Raw genomic sequence first — 7,783 nt, 5'->3', positions numbered from 1 at the left:
ACTTGAAGCCATGATTGTCTGTGAATTTAACGGTATTCGGCGTTAGCGGGAACACCACTGATTTTGAATGGTTAGTTTTGAGGCCAGAGACTTGGCTAAATCTGATTACTTGGCGCATTATCGGGTTAAGATTATTTTGTGGGTCACTAACAAACAGCATGACATCATCAGCATACAAGGAGACCACTAGTTTGTGGGGACCCAGCGTGAGGCCTCAATGTATTTGGTATTCTCTCAATCTGGAAGCCAGGGGCTCCATCACCAGGGCGAAGATAAGTGCTGAGAGGGGGCAGCCCTGTCTTGTACCACGCTCTAGCCTGATACTGGGGGATCTCGTGTTGCCAAGATTGATGTAAGATGTCGGGTTGTTATAAAGCAGTGAGACCAGTTTAAGGTAGAAGTTCCCTAGCCCCATTTGTTTGAGCGTTGGAAAAAGGAATGGCCACTCGACAGAGTCGAAAGCCTTCTCGGCGTCCAGAAGCACAGCTATTGCCTGCTGTGTCAGATCCAGTGCCTCAATGACGCCGAAAAGCCTTCTAATGCCATATGTCGTATTGCGTCCCGGGATGAATCCGGCTTGGTCTCCCAGCACAAGTGCTGGCATTATCGGAAGCAGCCGGGTTGCTAGGATTTTGGCCAGGATCTTGTTGTCCAGGTTAATCAGGGAGATTGGACGATAGGATGCACATTCTTCAGGGGGTTTCCCCTCTTTATGTAGTAGTATCACAGTGGCCTCACGTAGGGTAGGTGGCAGAATTCCCCGTTCTGTGGCCTCCTCGTAGACCTGAAGTAGAAGCGGAGCTATGGTATTCACGTGTGCTTTATAAAATTCTCCGGTGAGCCCGTCTGGGCCGGGCGCCTTGGTGTTCGGGAGCTGTTTGATTGCCTCATGGATTTCTCCCAACGTTATTGGGGCGTTCAGGGGTTCACGCAACTCCTCGGCCACCCAGTACAGCTCGGTGTCGTTTAGAAAGTCCCGAAGCAACTCAGGGTTGGTGCTGCCTTTGGAGCTATATAGGTTCTGATAGAAGCTACGAAACACCTTGACAATGCTTTCCTCTGTGTAGACTCGATTACCATTGGCGTTGCGAATGTATTCCACCTGAGTAGGCTTCTTGTCGATTGTCAGCATCCGGGCCAGAAGCGCTCCTGGTTTCTGGCCTTCACCATATTGTCGGATCTGGTGTCTACGCCCAAGGAATTTCCGTTCACGTTCCGCTTCCTCTTTGAATCTTAGTAGTTCTCTTTTCAAGTCTGCTTGAATCTGTGGTTCACTTAAGGCGTCGTTTTTGATTTCGAGTTCCTTTAGACGTTTTTCGCTCTCTGCCAGCTCTCGGCGAATCAGTTTCAGGATTCCATTTTCGTTCGCCATACATACTCCACGGATAAAGCACTTTAACGTTTCCCATAGGGTGCCGGCGGAACTAACTGAGGCCTGGTTGATCTCCAGGAAGGACGCTATCTCTTGCTGTAGTTCAGTTGCGAACACTGAATCTGCCAGTGAGCCTGGCTTAAATCTCCAGTTGTGCCTAGCTGGTGATGTATTTGCTGCCATGAGTTCTAGTGTTACCATCGAGTGGTCTGAGAAGGAGCGTGGATGAATCTGTCCAGATCCCCAGACGAATGGGCTGAGGGCTGATATCAAAATATAGTCGATGCGGGAGCTGGTGTTGTGAACCGCCGAGTGGAATGTATATTCTCTGGCGTCTTGGTTGGAGTGTCTCCACGTATCTATCAGGTCGAAAGTGGGGCATATTTCTTTGACTTGGAGACATGCTTTGGACGGTCTGCTTGTTGGGTTGTGGGGCTTATCTATTCTGGGGTCTAGTGGTGTATTGAGGTCTGCTCCCCAGATGATCGTTGCAGTGTCCTCCTTTCCGAGGTGCGTCATGATCCAACCAAAATTGTTTGGTCCGTCGATATTGGGAGCATATGAGTTTACAAGAACAATTTCTTTCCCATCTAGGAGGCCCTTTACTAGCACTGCTCTCCCCTCCTTGTCTTTCTTGGATTCAATCAGACTAAAATTGGCTCTCCTGTCTATTAAGATAGCCACCCCCCTGCCCCCTGGCATAGGAAGAGTATGAGGAGAAGTACCTGTGGCATCCCCATGACCGGGCCCATTGTAACTCTGCGGAGGGAAGAAGGTGGGTCTCCTATAGCATGGCTATGCTGACTTTGTGTCTTCTGAGGTATTGGAGGATTTTCCTGGTTTTTGTTGGTTGGTTGCCACCTCGGATGTTCCACGTGGCAACTTTAAGCGGCGGCATTAGGTGACCGGTGGGTCGAAGGTGCTGTGCCGGGCGTGTTCGGTGGAGTTCATCTGGGGAGCGAGTTCGTCCACTGTCTCAGCAGGGATTTGTGATCTCGGGGTGTGGCATGGGGTTGTGGCGATTCCAAATTGAGCAGACGATGGCGGTTCCTTATTACTACTTTCCCTCCCTTGCGCGGGCAACCCCCAACTGGCCCGCGATGACCCTCCCCTGATAAACAACTGGATAAACGTGACTGCGCTTGGGGCGCTAGTAGCCCTCCGAGAGGGATGTGGCTCCCGGCATAACAGGAGAGTGACACTGCGTCATTGGTTTACTAGTGACTGCAGCAATTGGGTGGTTGCTTTGATTGTTGTGTTAGGTATTATAGTGCTATGGTGGGTCCCTTCTCGGTCGGTCTCTGCTGTGTGGTCTAGCATTGTTGGGTCCGGGTCTGCACCCGGCTCGGTCGAGGTAATCGTTGGCTTCTTCTGGTGTGTTGAAGAACTGAGACCTCCCTTCGTGTTGGATACGGAGTTTGGCAGGGAAGAGCATGGAATATTGAATTTGGTTGTCCTGTAAACAGCGTTTAACGGCTGTGAAAGTTCTTCTTTGCGTCTGCACTGCTTGAGAGAAGTCAGGGAAGAATTGGATCTGATCTCCATCAAATTGGAGATTGCCTTTTTCTCTCGCCGCTTTAAGGATTGCATCACGGTCTTTGTAGTTTAGGAGTTTTGCTATGATCGGACGAGGATTTGTGCCTGGAACTGGTTTGGTGTTGGATACTCTGTGCGCTCTTTCGACGACAAACAGTTGGGATAGGACCTCGTCACCAAATAGTCTTTTGCATATCTTTTCCACATGGTCTTCCATTTTGCCTTGAAGCTGCTGTTCTCTGATCCCCACCAATCTAATGTTATTTCTCTGTGAGCGTCCGTCTAAATCTTCGTTCTTGGCACACACTGCTTTTAACTGGGATTCCAGTGCCGATACCCTGGGGGATAAGGAGGCAGCCCCGTCTTCGAGGTCAGATATGCGTTGCTCGGCTGCGTCCAATCTGTCCTCATGTTTACCAACCCGATGTTGGAGCTGATCGACCTTTGAGGACAGCGTGTCCAGTTTGCATCCCAACCCTCCGATTCCAGCTTTTAGCTCAAGTAGAATCCCCCTGATATCGAAATTCAGTGGCTCTTCATCCGCTTGGGGGGCTTCTAGGGTGGGTGATGATGGTCTGCTGTTGGGGTTGGGCGTTTTTGCTGAGGAGCCCGCCTCAAAGTTCAGTTTTCTTTGGGACTTATCTGTTTTCCCATGGCTGCTCTGGCGGGGGTCGTTACTGGGTTGGCGGCGGGAGCGCTTGTGCGTGGTCACCAGTGTTCTGAGACTTGTGTCGGGTACCTCCAATGTGGTGTGGATTGTGTGGCTGCTGATACTGGGGACTTATGGATCTTCCTGGTGTGCTTTGGCGCTTGATTGTTGCCGTGCGGCGTGTTGGACGTAGCCGTTCAAGGGGCTCAACGGCACCGCGCGTACACTGGTGGCCGGATCGAGCCTTTGTCGAGTGAACTAGGGACGCAGGCCAACTCGCGCCATGCTGACTGGGGCTGGAGCGTACGTATTGAAGTTATAGGCTCGCGGTCTAGTACTTTTACGGACGTGTTTTTGTTTCGGACCCTTTGCTGTTGGCGGTGAAGCTGGCTAGATGGATGGAGCGGTGGATCAGCGATCTGCCCCACATGTCCCATGGCGCGGCTCCGTCTGAGCGTGATCTACGGCGGTAGGAGGCAAAAGTGAGGACGCTGGAGGTTGAACTATAGTTCGTTATGTCCCGTTTTGTAGCTGGGTAGGCCGCGGAGGTTGCTGCCACCCTCCGACAAGGCCTCAGCGGGCGGGGGTGACTTATTTGCCGCTGTGGCTGCAGATTTCGGTCGAGGGCCCACGAACACTTGCCCAAGTGAGGGGGGCCGGTCGGGGCTCAAAAACGTCCACCAGTGCCTGCGGCTCGATCGCGTCGCGGGGCTGCGGGGCCGCGGCAGACCCGGGGCGCTCCTACCTTAGCTTCGTCGGGAGCGGATCCGGGGTCCCCATGCCGATGTTCCGCCTCTTCGGTATGCCCCTCCACCAACCTTCAGGATGGGCATGGTCGCCGGGCGTCCAGACGCCCGCTCCCCCAGTGCAATGTCGGGTCTCGTTCGGTGATCACTGCCGCCCTCCGCTATCGCCACCAGTCGTTTCCTCCGGGAAGTGCGTAGTACGCGCTCGCTACTCGGCTGACTCCCGGTGCCGCGAGCGCTGGAGCCGCCGTCAGCTGGGTCGCAGTGGATCTGGGCTGCGCTTTGGGATCTTCTGTGCTGAGACAAGTTTCCCACACGTTTTGGGCAGCACGCAGCAGACGAGAACGGCGACACAGCGAGGGATTTTTGCAGGATTTATGGTGAGCCACACGGAGCTCTCTAGGAAGCCGCCATCTTGGACGGCTCCCTAGCGCCCTCATCCCTTTCCACGCTCTTGAGTTAAGGATCAGTTTAGCCGTGGAATCGGCCATCAGACCCACTTGCATTTCGTAGGTCCTATTGTCTCCATTAATTAAACCTTTCTCTATCACAAGAGATACCATCTCTATACTTACCCCTTATTTCACTTACGTGTACAGGTTTATTAGGGAATCCCGGACTATGTCTCCCAGCATTCCTCACAGGGATCTCTCTCTCTCTCATTCCGCATCACACTCAGACTGGGTAGGTTGAACCTTAACCCCTTTTCTCTTTCCTACAACCTGCTTTCTTTACACAAACATTTACCTTGTCTTTTTCTCGTCCCAAAGCTACATCCGGTCACGGACCCATCAACGCTCCCCCTCCCGGAATTCATTGACACAACCCACCACCATCCTGAGAGAAACTCTCTGGGGAAACCTGATCGCCGATAGTCCACACATCGAGGAATCAGTCGAGTCTTTTCCACCACCTGTTGATCTCGCGCTCCCAAGCAGCACAGGGTTTTTTCCCTTCTCAAGGATTTCCCTGAGGCACCCTCTGCTCCGACGTGCTGGAGGCGGATAGAGGGTGTAACAGATGAATTCTCTCAAGCTTCGATCCTTCACCGAAGACAAGGTAGGATTTTTCCATTTGTTTTATTGTTGTGTAAGGAACCTGAGTGAATCTCTAATTCTCACGACATAACGTGCTAGATACGCAACACCAAGATGGCCCATCTTACAGCCTTGCCACAAGTGCCTTCAGCTTTGCAAATGGCTAACACCTTTTTCAAACCATCTTCCGTCTTCATGGACTATCAGCCACAATATTTTCCTATCATCCTATTGCAGGCTTCAATATACTTCAGCCTTTTGGAAACAGCTGTCCAGGATATTGGGTATAAAAGAACTTTGACCTCAGGCTACCATCCACAGTCTAATGGACAAACAGTAAGGTTAAATCAGTCATTGAAACAGTACTTACGCTGCTTCATTTCAGCCTCTCAGGATAATTGGACCGAATTGCTTCCTTCTGCGGAATTCACCTGTAACAACTCAATCCACACTGCCATAGGGTAAGCCCCTTCTATTGTTCCTATGGTTTTCATCCTTCCAGCATACCTACAGTGACACCTTGTACCAAGATTCTGTCTGTCAACTAACTCATTGAAAACATCCAGTCTGATCATACAGCAGCTCTACTTGCTCTCACGAAATCTACAGCTTCCAACAAGAGAATTGCTGATAAAGGACAGCTACAGACACCATCTTTTGCAGTTGGAGATCTCGTGTGGCTATCTTCACGTTTTTTGCCAAGACATCTAGTGACTTCAAAGTTATCTTCTCAGTTTTCTGGACCCTTTAAGGTAATTCAACCCGTTGGATCAGTGGCCTATACGCTCTCGTTACTGAATGCATGGTCTAGGCTCCGTCCAGTGTTTCACATGTCCCAGCTAAAACAACACATACCAGAACATTTTCATAGACGTGATCCAAGGCATCCTCCTCCAGTTGATACCACCTCAGAACCAGAATATGAAGTCAAAGCCATATGTGACTCTAGAAATTTCAGGGGCAATCTACAATATCTACTCGATTGGAAAGGTTACGGTCCTTGAGACCGCACATGGGAACCAGCTTCAGCGGTTCATGCTCCCTTTCTCCTCAGGAGATTCCACATCCTTGAAAGCCAGGACTTTTTCCCCCACGGAGGGGACATACTGTTAGGAATCAATCGACCTCTTGGTCATTATGGCAACAGTGGAGGAAAAATCATTCTCACAGAGTATTTTCCCCTCCAAGACGGTGCCAAGTTCGCCCGAAAAATCATCATAGAGGAAACATTCTAGCTTATTTCAAAATGGCGACCGGGGGACCGTGCAGATTAGCACGGGACTTGCATAAAGCTTTACTGCATAAAGATCACAAAAGCGGTAAGCTCCCTGCATTGCTTCGTCTCTACTAAGCACTGGCGCTGTCCTAGTTTCTCTCGCTTACCTTGCTTCACTGCTGCTCCACTTCCTTCCATGTTACTTCCTCCTGTTCCACTTCTTTGCTTCTGATGATTCCTGTTCCTTAATTCTTGCGGACTTCCCTGCTCATACTGCGTTTCATCTTACTGGATCAGCTGTACCTGTTCATCTTGCATTTCCTTCATTCATCATTCTGAATCCTGTGACATCGGATCATCCAGCATTATTTGGATAACTTTTAACAACATCGGAACAAAAAGGCTTTTTTACCCCGCTGGGTTTCCCTTGGGCTCAACACTATGAGCACACCCTGCCCTGTCAAATCAGGTCGGCTGATGTTCATTGGGGCTTTGTTTTTTGTTTTTTTTTCAACACTACTAAAAATACCCTGAGTTCTTTGGAGCTCACGCTGGCTTCCCCGTTTAGGTCAGTCCTTACTAGTTATTACACCATGTTTACCATACGGGTTTTCACACTTCATGTTTAAAGGATGTTTGGAGGGGGTGGGTGAAGTTGCACCGTAACAGCAAGCCATCAAATATTCAGGCACCATCATGAAATGATGAATATTGTGGCTTCCCTGAAAGAGTCCTCAATTCCCCTGATTGCCTGCTCCTCCCATGTGATCCACCTGGCTAATACCACACCACACCCAGGGTCAGGATCAGGTAGCGGCTGCCTTACCAATGCCACATGGGAGGAGACTTTAGTCTGAGAGTCTGTGAGGAGTCTGCAGGATTCTTCACATAACCTTCCCCTGAAAATCTGGCCTCCCATTCCAGGTTCTTTTCCTACTTTTCATTCAGTGGTTTCCCCCATATGCGGGTTCTTGTGTTTACCAATTTCCTACTAGATGTTCTGAAAATTCTGCTTCCTGTACCTCAGATATTTGGGGAGAATAAGTTGGAAATACCTTATTCTTCTTTTCATAAAAAGAATGAATGATTTATGAATGATTTTTATTTTTAGCTGAGCCACTCAAAGAATCCACTCATCAAACTGTGGGATTTCACTCCCTAAGATCAGTTGAGCGGGAAGGCCACCGCCACTACTAATGAAATATCCTTCCCTAACATGGTTACATT

The sequence above is a fragment of the Ambystoma mexicanum genome, chromosome 5q (genome assembly GCF_040938575.1).
Source record: "Ambystoma mexicanum isolate Mex_15411 chromosome 5q, UKY_AmexF1_1, whole genome shotgun sequence".
Taxonomy (NCBI): Eukaryota; Metazoa; Chordata; class Amphibia; order Caudata; family Ambystomatidae; genus Ambystoma; species Ambystoma mexicanum.
This window is presented reverse-complemented; position numbering follows the sequence as displayed.